The sequence below is a fragment of the Panthera tigris genome, chromosome A2 (genome assembly GCF_018350195.1).
Source record: "Panthera tigris isolate Pti1 chromosome A2, P.tigris_Pti1_mat1.1, whole genome shotgun sequence".
In the NCBI taxonomy this organism is placed as follows: Eukaryota; Metazoa; Chordata; class Mammalia; order Carnivora; family Felidae; genus Panthera; species Panthera tigris.
Window position 1 is genome coordinate 29,530,980 of NC_056661.1, and position 16,292 is coordinate 29,547,271.

Here is a 16,292-nt window from a genome sequence, read left to right on the forward strand (position 1 = left end):
TTCTACAATATGTCTTTCTTAGACTAAAACTCTTGCTGTACTTAATCTTTCTGATCATCTGTCAGTTATCCCAGGCTTCATGCTCTCTTTCTACATTACTGGTCTTTAAGGCCAATTGTTTCTTCGCCTGAAATTTTCTTCCCTACTCCATATGGCCTCTCTAGCCTGTTAGTTTTCTTCTACATCTCATCTTAGTTGCTTTGTTCTGGAAACCTTTAGACCTCCACCTGCCTACTCGGATGCCTCTTCTAGGTGTTCCTGGGTCACCTTGTCCTTTCAAAGCTTCTGTCCCAGTGTGCCTCCTTTCCTCCTTGTCTTTCTCTTGAGACCATGAGTTTTCTGGCGATGCTGATGCTTGTGGCCCCCGTTCATCCCTGTGTGCTCAGCATTCAGCACTTACCTTGGTACACCGTAGGTGCTAGGTAAGTATCAGTTGCCTCCTTGAATGAATCGTGTTTGCATCTCAGAACCACATCAGGCAGCGTAGGCTACAGAGTTAAGGTTGTGACCTTTTATCTTTGGCCCACATTGTAAAAGGTTCAAATCCTTTACTTGCGTACAATTAACCACACTGTAGTAAAAATAAATTTCTAGTTGGAAGATACTCTTCAGGGCATATTTTTTTTTCCTCATTGAGCAACATGTGTCAAGGAGTTTATTAGGCTAGATGGGGATAATAAGTTCATCAGTTTGAAATTTTCGTTTTTAACAGACAGAAGGCATAAGGAAGGCAAAACTCATTTTTCTATTCTGTTTAATTTGATCATATAAGATTATCTCCACAAATGCAAGGAAGCCCAATATGTTTTTTCATTAGGCTTCTATATTTATTTTGTAGAATCAACGCTATAGGTACACCTCCAGCATTTTGCCTTCCAAAACGCAATATTGTTTATTTTCATATTCTATTTTCTCTCTCCAGCAGCACACATCAAGACTTTTTAAATCAACATTCAATTATCACCAAATGACTTTTCTGCCTATTCCAGAATGATTTTAATGTGCCGGTGTTTATTTTATTAAAGAATTTTTATATCTGCCTTGGGATCATGCAATTACAATTTGTCCTCTTATGCAACCACTATAGAACCCTTTGCAGGAGAGAATAAAGAAACCCAACAGGGGAGAAGAGTGGCTTTGTTTTATTTTTAAAGGACAGATAAGATTGTCCTAGGTTTTAAAAGGTCTTTTTCCGCCCTTTGTTAAAAATGCAGCAACTTGGGGGATTCATGTGTGCAGAATGTAGGGCATCTTGATGTAGGTGTAGAAAAACAAGCTTACGTCAGGGCTTGGTTTTATTTCTAAAGTTCTGCCAGTTTTATTATCGGGATCATGACAGCCTCTCGTATAGGTTCCAAAAAAGTGAAAGACCCAACTCCTGTCCAAGGGGTGGTATGATTTAGTTAAAAAGTATATGAAAGAGGAAATAGAATTATCGATGAAATGCAGCTTTAAAATCTCTGTCAGAGCCCGTTAGGAAAATCGGGAAGCTTTTCAAAAATTATAGTGGTTAGTGTGCAGCTGACTAATGTGTACCAAGAGCTAGAAGGAATATTGAGACTAAGGTGGAAATCTTCACATTTCTTGGGGGGATTCCATTGCCACTGATCATTATCACCCTCTTACCCGGCCATGAGCCCCTCTTCCTTTCCTCTGGCTGTCTCTTTACAGCCTTTCGAAATGACTATAAGATTTCAAATGCTGACCATTTTCAGAGGCAGGATTGCCAGAATCTGATTATATGCAGATTCCCACCTTTGCTGCTTAGTAGCCGTGTGGTAGGGAGTAGGGAGCAAATCACCTCCCTGTGGCCGGTGTCCCCATCCTTAAAGTTAATAGTGATGCTACCCTCCTGAGATGACTGTGGGATTAAATGAGCTGTCAGTTTGGGGCCAGCCACACAGTAAATACTCCTGAAATCTTAGTTGGGGCTATTAATAAAAAGTAAAAATAATCAATAACATATATTATGCAGCCATATTGTCATTATTGTTAATATCCTTCTAATCTCAGATACGTCATTGCTCAGCCCAAATGCCAGCTCTTCCATTAAGCTTTCCTTCGTCACCCATTGGAATTAATTACCCTTCTGTATTCTTATTTACTTTCTCCTGTATGTTTATTATAGCCCTTAATACTTAATGGAGTTTATTATGTATGTCCTGGAAACTTGGGGCCATTTCTTACCCTTTCTTTTAATCAAGCCTGAGCAAGGTAATTTATTTTAAATTAAACAGCATGGTGGTGGAGGAGATGCTAAAAGAGTGTGACCCGGGTGAGTGTTTTTTATTTGCTTTCGTTGCAAAAATGGGGAGGGGGCGGTGTTGGGGTTGGAGGCAGCCATTTTGTGAAGCCCTCAAGAGTTGTCTGGAATGCTGCCTCGATTCTTAGCTATGTGTTTGCACGTTAGCTTAGATTTCAGTTGTTGCTTTTCAAATGATGCAAGCTCTGTCTTAGGTCGAATATTCGTTATCCAATTCAGGAAGAAGTTTCCCCAGATGGAAAGCCTTGAATTATTTATGCAGTGTTTATCTCTGAGTTTACTTCCCATCACAACCAATTAAGGCTATTTGGTTTCATTAAAAATAGCATTTTCTCATTTGGGAAAACATTTATCTGAAGGAAATTTTAATTTACCCACTTGGAGGCTCCAAAGCCGGTGTCGGGTTAGCCGTACAGCCCTTAGCCAAGAAACAGAAAAGGAAATGGATACATTTTTTCTCCTCACTGGACTTTTTCATTCTTTTTGATTCTTCAAAAGACATGAATTGCACAGCATCCAACCTCATTTTGTCCAATTTTTAGATTCGAAGCTCTACAAATCAGAAAACATATAAATGACACGCGTAATTAGGTTGCATGACCCTGAAAGCTGCTGTTCTCTGTACCATGTCAAGTGCCCTTAGTCATGAGTTGTCATACCTTAATACGTGTAGAGTAGGGACAGTCACTCAGCATTCACCATTGTTCCCTAGTCATTATCTTGAATGAAATACGTTAAGTCTTCTCTTAGTAGGTCATGACCTATATAACTCATGGTTCTCAGCTCCTCCCTCCCCATAAACCTCGTGGAAGTCCCTTGACCGTGAAACTCAAGCTTTACCTTTTAGAGTGCAAGCTTGGCATTCATTCATAGATGCCATTTTTGAAATGTGACTGTTGCATTTTGGTGGGGCAAGGTGAGACAGAGGGTAGGGCCGAAGACTGGATGACTGTTTAGCCAGGCCATCTCAAGGACAGTGTTCCAGCTGGACCAGTGCACCCTCTAGGTGGATTCATTAGGCGGCTGACTCTGAGAGGTGCTGTCTTCCCTCACCTTCCCCACATGGGATGGTTGCATTGCCTCTCACAGGTGTTACGAAGGCCATAACTATCAAGTATGGGAAGCTCCATTTGCCTCACCAGGGCACCTTCCGTTATAAACCTTGTGCAGGAGGCCAGTTATAACCTGTTAGGTAAGAAGGGTATTGCAGCACTACGTAGAATTGGAGGATGTTGCTGAGTCCCCCAAAAGATGTCCTTGTGCATTTGCATCTACTCTGCTCTATCCATGCATCGAAGGTACATGGAGGGGTGCACCCTGCAGGAGCTCATCTGTTTTTCTCCCTTCGGTGTGACTGTCCACCCTCCACGGGCCTTTCCTTTTTTTTCCGGGAGGATGACAGCAGTGTATAGTGCAGGAATTATAAGTGCCTTCGGAGTATAGCTCCTGAGCCCGTGCTAGATCTCACTAACTGATCATAGAATCCTTTCCCCTGAGTCGAAGAAACTTCCTTCATCCTTCTGGAAGATTGGAGCCAAGAAGCCACCACCAATTACTCAGCATTCACGTGCAAGATTAAACCTATTTGCTACCTTTGATTTAAGTTCATGTCTTTTCTTCTCTATGTTTAGCCTGGCGGCGGGAGCTTTCTGTCTCTTATGGCTATGTGCTGACTTAAAAAAAAAATCAGACTTTCAGAATTCATTTATCACCTACAATCTGAACTAGTCACATTTCTCATAGTCAAAGATTTCCCAAAAATCTCTGTATATGTCAACTGTACCTCAAAAAAATAAATCTTTGTGTGATTTCACTCAAAGGAAGAATGTTGAAAAAACCTTTTGGGAAGATCATCTTTAGGTTTAGTGGTAGATATTTGTTACTTAACCTGGATTGTTTTGACCCCTCCTTGAAGGATGTTTTAGACCTACCGTATGCATTGGAAAACTAGCCCAATAATAACCACTAGCCTTTATTGGGCACTGATTGGGTGCGGAGCTAATTACGAACATCGTGTCATTAAATCTCACAAATGGGCGAAGTAGGTAATATTAAATCCCGTATTCTGGATGATACCTTGGAGAGGGTAACCTGCCCATGTGTGTAAGTGCCAGAGTCACAAAGAGAGCCCAGAATTAAAACGCATATCTGCTGGGTTTGCAACCATCATCTCGAGTTTAAATCCTGGTCTTTGTGTTTAAAATACGCTGCCTGCACAGCCCCATGGACTTCTAATTGCCTTGTGCCGAATGTAGGGATTGTTTGGGTTTCTTGTTGCACGTGCACAACTCCCTGAGTGCCTTGCTCACAGTTTCAGACTTACATGAAGTTCAAGTTCTTTCTCCCCCATTCATCTGTCCCCTTATATAATATGCATTTGCCTCTCTCTCTAATTCTGGGTGTCAATGCTGACTTCTACAGAGATGGCTCATGCCTCAGGATGGAAGGCCCCTTTTGTCCCAGATAGAAATCATTCCAGCAGAGGCCTTCGGGTTCATAAATTCAGTAAGCCTTACTCTTTTCCTGTCCTTACTACTCCCTCCCCTGCCTTTTTAAAACAGATTTCAGGTTGAGATTTACATGAATGCAAAAAACAAGCCAGCATGCTTCTTTAGCTCCAGTCTGCAGTTAAAACAGTGGGATGCATAGCTAATTTCACTCCTATTTTTTTAAATGTGCATTAGTAACCTGACACTCCATTAATTACTATATTTCATATTGGGAAGCTAAACTTGCTTTTCTTAGAAGCCTGCTGAAAGTAAGACAATTACCTCTGCAAGCCGCCTCTGAGTGTTTCATATTTAATATAACATGTTAACATAATAATGTTGTTTTATGGAGAAAAGAGGGTGAATTATGTAGTGATGATAAAAAAAAAAAAAGTCCAATTTTAAAAAGAAAGAAAAGAAAGTGACAGTGAATGTTGCTCTTTTCCAGGATTAGACAAAACACGCCCCTATGAAGCAGTGTCTATACAGCCAAAAAAACTAGTCAAGTTGAGGTGGGTAATGGGGGTTGTGACGCGCTTGTTTGGCAATTTATAACTTTTCTGCTACCTGCCTTTGACTTAGATGGTGGGGGTAAAGGGAACAGAACAGTCTAAGTCCCCCTATTTCTCCCAAGATATATTTTGTGACCACTATGTGCAGATATGATAGGTAGGAGTAAATCCTTCCATCTATTCAATGGAAAACGACAGTAGCTTTTAATTACTTCTTGTAAAGTTGGGAGGTAGGAAAACACTGTAATGTTATCAACAGGAAGAACAACTTTTACAAATTTATGTCTCCTTACTACCTTTTTCATTTACCATCTGGTCTCTTTGAGTCTCTGGAAGCCTTGGAACACTACAGACCGACACTGAAGGAAAATGTGGTCCATTATTCTCCATCTAGAATCATGCGGGTTACCAACATTGCCTAATTGCTGTGTCATCATATTTTATTTGATCTGTAAAGGTGAACACGTTCTTTTTCCCCTCTTGCAGGGAACAAAGGAAAAGAATATGTATAATTCAAAAACTGGTCCAGTGAAGGAACATAACTTTCATTTAATTAAAGGCTCTGAGTAAAGGAAGTTTGAGATAAGCTTGAACAAGTGGCCGGCTGCCTGTTTCTCTCTCTGGCCTTTTCAGACTAGATACAATGTATAACTGAATTTTTATGAACTAAAAGGAGAAATGACTTTGACACAAATTTGAAGTTGATAACCTTGAAAAACAGTGTGAGAAGGGACGATCTTAAAGAGTGTTTTTTCAAGTTTTTTTTGAAGTTTATTTATTTTGAGAGAGAGTGTGTGCACGTGTGCGTGTGCACACGTGTGCACACGCACACACACACACACGCACATACAAGCAAGCAGGGGAGGAACAGAGAGAGAGGGAGAGAGAGAATCCTAAGCAGGTTCCTCCCTGTCCGCTCAGAGCCTGGCTTGGGGCTTGAACCCACAAACTGTGAGATCATGACCTGAACTGAAATCAAGAGTCAGATAGATGCTTAGCCAACTGAGCCACCCAGGAGCCCCTAAGAAGTATTTTTAAAAATAAAACAGGATCTAGGGAAAGAAAATCTCTCATTGTACCTTTTTTGTATCCTTCAACTAACTCAGTGCTAAGCAGCTTCCTGTCCATTTGAGGTCTATATACGGTAGTCTCCCCTTATTCATGGAGGATACATCCCAGGACCCTCAGTGGATCCCTGAGACCACGGACAGTACTAATCCCAATATATACTAAGTTTTTTCCCATACCTACATACCTATGGTACCGTTTAATTCATAAACTAGGCACAGTGAAAGATTTACCACGGCAATAAAATAGAACAGTTATTAACAATATACCATAATAAAAGTTATGTGGATGTGGTTTCTCTCAAAAAGTCTAATGGTACTGTGTTCTGCTCATGTGATGAGATGAAGTAAGGTAAATGACATAGGTGCTGTGACGTAGCATTAGGCTACTACTGACAACAGAGGGAGGATCATTTGCTTTGGACTGTGGTTGACCGCAGGTAACTGGAAAGCAAAATGGTGAATAAGGAGGGAAGACTATAACGTGAACAGCGTGTTTGGTTTTTAAAAGTGATGCCCCAGATTATGCGTGCTTCTTTTTGCCTTGAAAATGAGTTTTAGCTTATAGAATGTCTCCATTTCCAAATACATTAATGAGGTGCTTAGCCATTTGGTATACTGGATATAGAAGGGCTTTTTAGAAGTAATTTTCAGCGTTTCAGTCTGGTAGAAAATATCTTTCCCATTTGAAATATTTACATGGCAGTGCATGTTTAATAAGTTTACTTTGAAGATACTTGTTTCATGTGATCAAATGCACCTTTACTCAGTAACTTTCTAAGTGATGTGCAGGATTTTCATTGTCTTGTGCCCATTAAAATTATCAACTGGATTGTTAGATTTTTGCCTGTCTTTTCTAGATAAGTAGCAAAAAAATGCTGGGAGGTAATTTGTTCTTGAACTTTCATGGGTTCACAATACCATAACAGGTTGATGGGAAAACTTGTAGGGAAATTTACACTTAGAGCACTTTATGAACTCTGCAGTACTCAGCTTGCATGGTAAGTCAAAAGGAATTCAAAGCAGGGAAGAAAAATATTCCTGAGCTGTTTAGATAAATTCTGAGGAAAGCTAAATTTTGTTGGCTGAAGTACAGTGGTTTTGGGAAGTAATTTTCATGTGACTTCTTATTAAAGGTTTATTTATTTTTGAGATAGAGAGAGAGACAGAGCGAGAGCCGGGGGAGAGGCAGAGAGAGAGGAAGGTACAGAATCTGAAACAGGCTTCAGGCTCTGAGCTGTCAGCACAGAGCCTAATGCAGGGCTTGAACTTGGGAACAGGGAGATCATGACCTGAACCGAAGTTGGATGCTTAACCAACTGAGCCACCCAGGCGCACCCCTCATGTGACTTTTCATAGAATTTATCTTGTTTCTCCTGGACATTGAAAACCATCAAAAATGGTCTTAAAGTGGGAAAATATTAGAAATAATTGAATGTGTGACTAAGTTGACACCAAGGAGGTTTTGTTTTTTTTTTAAGTTGTCAATGAACTGAAAAATGAAGCCTGTGGTAGTGTTTTAGTGGACGTCAATAATATTAGGAAAAAGAGTATCTGAAAAGGGAAATCGTTAAAACAGGTACAACAGGTAAAACATAAATGTAGTGATTCTTGACTTGTGTAAAGTAATAGAAATACAGACTTGGCAGGTGCATGAGACAACACAGTGGCTTTGTTTTTTTACAGAAGAAAATGGAGGAACAGGGATAATGCCTTGCACAGCTGTGTTAGTATTGTTTTGATTGGGAACTACAGAATCCTTGAGAAAAACGTGGGAACTTAGTGGCCCACATAAGTGCAAAGTCCAGGGGTAGGATTGATTTATGACCATAAAGACCAGTTATCAGGAATCTCTATGGCCCCGGCTCCTCTTCTCAAGCAGGCAGTCAGTCTTCTTGGCATTGCCTACAGCAACTCCAGCTAATATCTTCCTAGGTTCAAATCCTGTGGAAAAGAGAATACTTCCTGGACTATTTCTAGGAAATTTTCCATTTAATTTTAACTTCTTCTGAATGGATCACATGTCCATCAGCCCAAGGCTCCATAGAAAGCTTTTCTTCTAAAGGTGGGGAAGGAGTTGCTACCCAAAGAAAATCAGAACTTCGTTACCAGAGGTGGGGGTGGGGGTGGGGGGGTGTCAAACCTCCAGGTGTGCCATAGGCAGTAAATAAAGCAACTTAGGAGCACAACTCAGGCACACCTTCACGTGTCCTGACGGTATGACATCAGGCTCCCATTCTTTCCATCGGCCATGAATCCTACAAACACTTAACTGCATGTGTCCTGTGAACAAGGTGTAGGTGGTAGCAGGCCTCCCAAATTGAGGCCAGTTTGGACGGGAGAGGTGCTAGGGTCGTAGTGTCCAAAGCTGGCTGCCATGCGACTCTGCTCTGGACTTACTGGATGGGATGGGAGCCCAGATGTGTGCCCTCCTGATGAGGAACTGTTGTACTAGAAAGCAGTGTTCTAAGCATGGAACGATGTGTTGCTAATAGTCATTTGCAAATTACTTCCTGTCATATTTGCAAACCCATTTGGAGTTTCTCAAAGCACAGAATACCTGATTTGGAATTAAACTCTTGCGATTCCAGGGCCTCACCCTGGATCTAATGGAATTTCTGATTTCAGGCTTAGGAATCTATATTTTCTTTAAGCTATTCTGGGGAATTCTGATACATGATAAAATTATTCTCCAACGTGAGCTGCATAACCTTGAACCATTGGGGCTCAGGGAAGACTGTTTGCTAAAATGTTGTTTTTTATGTTTTTTAAAAGAAAGCTTTATTGATATTTGATATATACATGGCAGCTGGCGCCCTCACGTGGTCTGTGTGCCAGGTGGTCAAGTCTTCTGTGGCAGCTATCCAGTGGAAAGAAAGGTGTGCTGAAAGGCGTGAGCATTCAATTGCTCTCAGCATATTACAGTCAATTGCATTTTACGTATCCCTGTGTAAGCGAGTCTATGTGTTAATATTATGTTTGTAACTAAACCATTATTCCCCAAATAGACAAATGGCTTGATCAACATGCTCTCTGTCAGCCATCTTATGGGTAAAAACTAATGAGGATCTGATGGGATCAGACATAAAAACTGTAAGTTATCAAGATAATTTGATAGGTGCTTTTGTGTCTCTTACCATTAACTATCAATCTCACCTAAAATTATATTTTGTGAAGTTACAAAATAGTAAAGATTAGCATCATATTTTGAAAGTGTTTATTTCACCCTTATTCCATTCATTTTTTGTTTTCGCTTCTGTGTGTGTTTAGAATGAACACATTATATTATTTAGTACAGGAATACAGGTGTACCATTTTTTTTTTTTTTAGAGAGAGAGAAGGAGCGTGAATGGAGGAGAGGGACAGAGGGAGACACACGCACAGGGACAGAGAGAGAGAGAGAGAGAGAGAGAGAGAGAGAGAGATTGAATCTTAAGCAGACTCCATGCTCAGCACAGAGCCTGATGCAGGGCTCGATCCCACCACCCTGGAATCATGACCCGAGCCCAAATCAAGAGTCGGACACTTAACCAACTGAGCCACCCAGGCACCCCCAGGTGTATCATTTATCAGTGAACAAAAAGAGTGGTGATGGCATGCGCACAAAAAAATTTGTACCAGCAGGGTAGGTGCATGATCTAAAAAATATAGAGACCGCCATTCTGTATAACAAGAAATGACCAGTCTTTAGAACTCTGGCTAGCCCTTCACTTCCTTATTGCATGACTTTAAAAAGACAAAAGAGAAAAATCAAACATCAACTGCTATTGAGTGTTAGATTTAAGCCATAAGGAAAATACCTCATCCGTATTTACATGTTAATAAATTGCCTTCACTCTGTCAGATTCATTTGCATGTTGCTTTGTTGCTAGAGAAGGGGGAGATACCCAGAGTAGCCAAGGAGCTCAGCTTAGGCCACACATTAATTTTTAAACTATTCTTTAGATCAGAGTCTCTTAAATCCATTTGCTTTTCTAGTTTCAATGCCATTTGACAGAAGGATGTGTTAGTGTGCATTCTCTGGCTTTAAAAAAATTTTTTTTTTTCCTAAGGGTACATCAAACTCTTGACAGATATTTGAGTGTCATTTTTCTTGGTTTAATATAGACTGTATTCATATTTATAAATGTAATTGCTCTCCAAAGGAAATCAGTAATTTGTAAGCGATTATCTGCATTTTGAACTTCACTGCCTTGCTTTTAATATATTTGAAATTTCTCTAGCTAGTGCTTAATATTCTGAAGGCATGAGTTTGTTTGCTGTGGGAAAGATAAGCATGACATCTGGTTCACACCTGTGGTGTTGGGGATAAAAAGTATGCAGTAAGTTATATTCAGGGCCCTCCGGGTCTTCGGGGAATGGTCTCCGTTCTGAGATTTCTTCTCATCTAAATGTAAACTAAAATATAGACGCCGCTTCTCTCTCCTATTCTCCCTCTCTTCCAAGGCTTTTAAAGGGTCAGAGGGCTCAAACTGGTGGTGAGATAATTGGCTTTCTAGCTTGGCCAAGCTAGCTGCTCATTCAGTGCTGAATTTTTGAGACTTTCTGTTGAGTATAACATACCTACAGTCAAGTTTTTAGGTGGTGAGTGTGCAACTTGATGGGTTTTACGTATGTAAACCACCATCCCGATCTAGATATGGAATATTTCTATCCCCCTTGATATCTCCCGCGTGTGCCTTCCCATTCAAGAACCTGTCTTCACCCCAAAGCTATCACGGTGCTCACATGGGTCCTCTTCTGTCCGCTTTTGCCTGTTGATGATCAAAGTTAGTTGCTGCTGCTATCCCAGTTCTTATTGCATTAGAGTAGGATTCCTGAGATACTAAAACTTCCATGGCATCTATAGCTCTGAGCAAGGAAAAGTCCTACCTGTCTCCAGAATCTTACAGTAGGCCTTCTGTAGTTGTCAAACATCTCTTATTAGTTAGCTACTATTTTATTTATTTTATTTTATGTTATGTTATTTAATTTAATTTAATTTAATTTAATTTAATTTTATTTTATTTTATTTTATTTTATTTTACTTATTCTGTCAAGAGACAGAATGCAAGCAGGGGAGGGGCAGAGAGAGGGGGAGACACAGAATACAAAGCAGGCTCCGGGCTCTGAGCTGTCAGCACAGAGCCCAACACGGGGCTCGAACCCATGAACCACGAGATCATGACCTGAGCCGAAGTCAGACACTTAACTGACCGAGCCAACCAGATGCCCCAGTTAGCTACCATTTAAAAAAAATTTTTTTTACGTTTATTTATTTTTGAGAGACAGAGAGAGACAGAGCACTAGTCGGGGAGGGATAGAGAGAGAGGGAGACACAGAATCCGAAGCAGGCTCCAGGCTCTGAGCTGTCAGTACAGAGCCCAACGCGGGGCTTGAACTCACAAACTGTGAGATCACGACCTGAGCCGAGGTCAGACGCTTAACTGACTGAGTCACCCAGGCGCCCCTCAGTTAGCTACTATTTTAGATTCTAGTTTTATCCCTCTTTTGGTCTTCTTTCTCTCCAGTTGTCTTGAATATACTTGTCCCCTGTTTGTCAAGATATTTGTATCTGCAAGCCCATCAGTGAGGGTCACTTGATGTTGGTCCTCCAGGGAGAGAGACATGGGCCAGGTAGTTTGATGATAAGAGTCAGGAAAGTCAGTGGTTCTTCAGAGTGTCCCTTGACTTTACCTGTCTGCCAAGGAGGACTGTATAGGGAGGAAGAGCCAGAGTTAACAGTGTAGGTTGAGGCAGCTCCCTAATCATGTGTCTCCTTGGGATATATGAATTCTTCCAAGTTTATGGAAATGGAAACAAAAACGGGAAACTCCATTATGTTTGTACTTTTTAAAAATCCCATGTCACAGTCTTAACAGAACTTCGTAGTTCTTCGTTTATTAAGCATGTGGCAGCCTATGACAGGGCATTCCAAGATGAAAAGGGTGTGGTTTCTGTGTGGTGCTTACTTGCATATGGCTTGTATGTTGCCAACTAAGTTTATAGACAAGTTATAAAGGCTGAACGATAGCCTGTATCGGAAGCAGAAAGCGGTCCCCGCCCCCGGGGGTCTCAGGTGAAGCAGGGAGGGGAATGATTGCTTGCTGCTCTGGAAGTAATTCACGTAGCAGGTAACATTTCATTGGAATCCTGACAGATGCTGAGTAGGGCTTCTCCGGGTAGAAGTAGATCTGAGGCTTTCCTGTTGCTGGTTGTTGTGAACTGGTACACTGACGACACAAATTGCTGTTGTGGTTAGTATTGTCATTAAGGCCCAATTATGGTCCAAGTGTTAGTGGACTTGAGTCCATACTTCTACTGTATGGCAAAATTTGAGGCAGCAATTAATAGAGGACGGTTATTAGAGCATTGCACGCATTTTAAAGATGACACCGTACTTCTAAAATTTTGGATTCGAATCGCAAAATGTGGTAGAAAAAACGTGAAGGTGCAAGCGAAGTCAAGCTAACATGGCTGATGGCATTGAGGAAGGCATGCTAACCTTGCTGCCCGCTAATGGTGGGAGGGAGGACGGGCATGCTGCTTTGAGGTGTCACTTTGCGTCCCACCGCGTCTCATGGCAACCTTAGAACTAGATGCTACTTGGGGCTCCTGGGTGGCTCAGTCAGTCAAGTGTCCGACTTTGGCTCAGGTCATGATCTCAGGGTCCATGGGTTCAAGCCCCACGTCGGTCTCTGTGCTGACAGCTCGGAGCCTGGATGCTGCTTGACATTCTGTGTCTCCCACTCTCTTTGTCCCTTCCGCATTCGCACGCTGCCTCTCTCTCAAGTATAAATAAATGTTAAAAAAAAATCTTTTAAGAAGAACCAGATGCTACTCTGTTTAGTCCCACTTCACAGACACCGAGACACTTGTGGAGTTCCCTTACCAGTTTTGTAGAGCTGCCCTAACAAGGTAGCGTAAATGAGAGAGCTTAAAACAACAAAAAATTTCAGGACCTCATGGAGGTCCAGATCAAGATGTTGGCCATGTTGGATTCTTCTGACAGCTGTGAAGAAGAAATCTGTTTAGTGCTGCTCTCTCTGCTTCTGGTGCTTTGGTGTCAATCTGGCATTCTTTGGCTTGTAGACACATCAACTGCTGTCATCTTCATACGACATTCTCACTGTGTGTGTCTTTGTGCCCAAATTTCTCCTTTTTTTATAGACATAGCCATATTGGTTAGAGCCCTTCCTAATGACTTCATCCTAACATCACCATTTGCAAAGACCCAGTTTCCAAATGAGTTCATATTCACAGGTACCGCTGGTTAGGACCTCAGCATCTTTTTTGGGAGACACAGTTCAAACCATAACATTGTTTAAGCTCACACAGCTAGAAAGCAATAAACTTAGAATTCAAATTCAAGTCCATGTGGCTCCATAGCCGAAGGCTCTAGCATACATTTGGGAAATGCATTCGTACCCAAGTAGATCATGAACTTCTGAATTCAGCAGTCAGCTAGCAAACATCATGATGTTAACATCTTATCCAGACACGATTGACCTGGGAATGTGTCCTGGTAAGAAGTGTTTGTCCAGTGGTCATGGACTTGGAGGGTTTTGATCTCTACTCAGTATACGTTATGTGCTGTATTCTGTGTGCAAAGGACAAATGAGTCACTTAGCCTGTTAGCCTAAATGGAACAGAGCATCTCAACCTTGGCACTGACATTTTGGGCTGGATAATTCTCTGTTGTGTCACATGCATCGGAAGGTGTTTACTAGCATCCTAAGCCTCCACCTGTATGCCAATACCACCCCTGCCACAGTTGTGACCACTAACAATGTCTGCAGACATCACCAAATGTTTCCTGGGGAGCAGCATCACCTCCGTTTAAGAATCACTGGTTTAGGATGGGAGGAAATAGTATGTGGCCTGGCACTTGGCTTTGCTTTACCTAGACTTAATGTTTATTTACGTGGTTGCCAGTGGAGAGAGGGAGGAAGGCAAGACATTTTTGCTGAACTTATTTGAAGCTCTGTGGCATCTGTGGGCAGGAGAAGGAAGACAGGAGACCCAAAGCACATTGTGTGCTCTCTGAACGGTTTGATATTTTTTTTTTCAAAGCAAGATGGTGGTTTTAAGTGATAGATCGCTGAATTCTCTTCCCGAAATCATTAAAAATAAATAAATAAATAAATAAATAAATAAATAAATAAATAAATAATAGTTTTGAAATAAATTTGAGATAAAAAGAAATCTGTTTTATCTGAACAAGAAGGGGTTATCCGTGTTTCCAGAAAAAAGCAAATGACTCTAATGGCAGACCGGAAGTTAGTGTGTTTACTTGCTATTTTGGGAGATACTTGCAATTGAGATCAGGGTTTTAATGGGCCTTCTGTCTTAGGGAAAGTGGGTGGTTTACGCTGGTTACACCTAGAGGACATTTGTGAAGTCTTCATCTTTGTGGTGAGAAGCCATAGTCATTCTGGACTGGACACTGGAGCAGATTGTCAGGATATTCTGACTTAAGGCTTCCCCATATCCTTCAGCCTCTGGTTTACACTGTTTTCTACTGCTCAAGAAGAGGAGTGTTGCTCTCCTTTTCAGAGAAATGCTTCTTTGTGGTCACTTTGCTGGATACTGACAGATCACCATTTCCCAAGTGTGTTGGGTGTTATACCCTAGGGAGTTATCATGACCCACATCAACCAGAGCATTTTCTCTTGGCCCCAACCATTAACATGGTTGTGGACCCTCGTAACAACTCAAAAAACTGGAAAATGAACTCTGAGCTCTCTTGAAAGGAATACCAACTAACAAAGATAGCTCTGCCAAAGCGGTACCCGGACAGGTTTATGGCTCCCAGAGCCACCGTGTTGGTGGCCTGCAAAGCCCAGTAGGATGCTTTTGAAAAATGAAAAAAAAATCCATCTGCTATGTGGTTAGCATTACCAGAAGGTAATGCCTGAGAACTTCTGAGGGTTGCTAATGTGCTGCTGAAGACTCAGAAAACTCAGAGAGCTATATGTTCTACACCACCCTGTGCTCCCAGACTAGGAACAAAAACCCGGGTATCTCCATGAGGCGCAAATAGACAATCACATGGAGGGATCCGTGGGAAGGTATTATTGAGCCAGCATGTTAAAAATACTTGAGGTGGAGGCGTTTCAAGAAATAATAAAGCCCAACACTCCAACCTTTAGACCAGAACATGGGGCTATATTAAGATGGAATACAATACTCTGAATAAAAATATAACCCCACCCGTGACCCCTTTGAAAACCCAACAATGCATGTGCAGATGTGTTTCTCCTAGCATTGCAATCTTCACTGATCCAGCCTTTCTCCGTGCATTTCAGGAAGCAGCATGGAAAATTGGGTTTACCTGGCCATAGTTCTTCACATAAGCTATGTATCTTTGCTGTGCCCTGTCTAGAAAGACTCCATTCTTAACCTCTGCTTAGTAACTTCGGACATGAGCATAAGTTGCCTTATGGTTGGGAGGAGCTTGACAGCATGATGACATTTGAACGTTCAGTTTAAATGTGTCTCGTCTTTTATTTTGAAGCCCGCCCCCTCTTGCACATTTTGTTAGCATCCGGATAATATCTCCTGTAGATTCTGCTGGTCCATGTTCTCGTCCTCCATTTATGGCTCTGGGAAGTTTGTGTGCTGGGTCTTTGGGCAGTGTGTCTGGGCATGTGCACATGTCCAGGTACTGTTGGTGAAGGTGACCCTAGTAAGGGGCAGGGACCAGGCTGAATTCAGAGTCACTAACAGCATCTAGCAGATGGGAGAGAATTTGAATTCCAGCCAAAACTGTTACTGAGACAAACTAGACGGAGGGTCCCTAAAGAAAGAGAACAGAGTCCCAGTATTAGAACCTCCTGAAGTGGAGATGTGATCTCAAGACAAGGGCTCTTTCCTGCTCTGAACGGCATTATGGTGGCATCTGACTGGCCCAGTGAGGTATGCCTTGTCTCCAGGTGTCTGATCTGTTGAGGAGGACCAAGTCTGGGTCCCTGACTGCTTG

General features: G+C 41.7%; 1 protein-coding gene across 4 annotated transcripts in view; it reads left to right on the top strand.

The window, feature by feature from the left end:
• PTPRG (protein tyrosine phosphatase receptor type G) overlaps positions 1 to 16,292 on the top strand; it is a 710,659-nt gene that overhangs the window by 460,044 nt on the left and 234,323 nt on the right. The window lies entirely within an intron of this gene.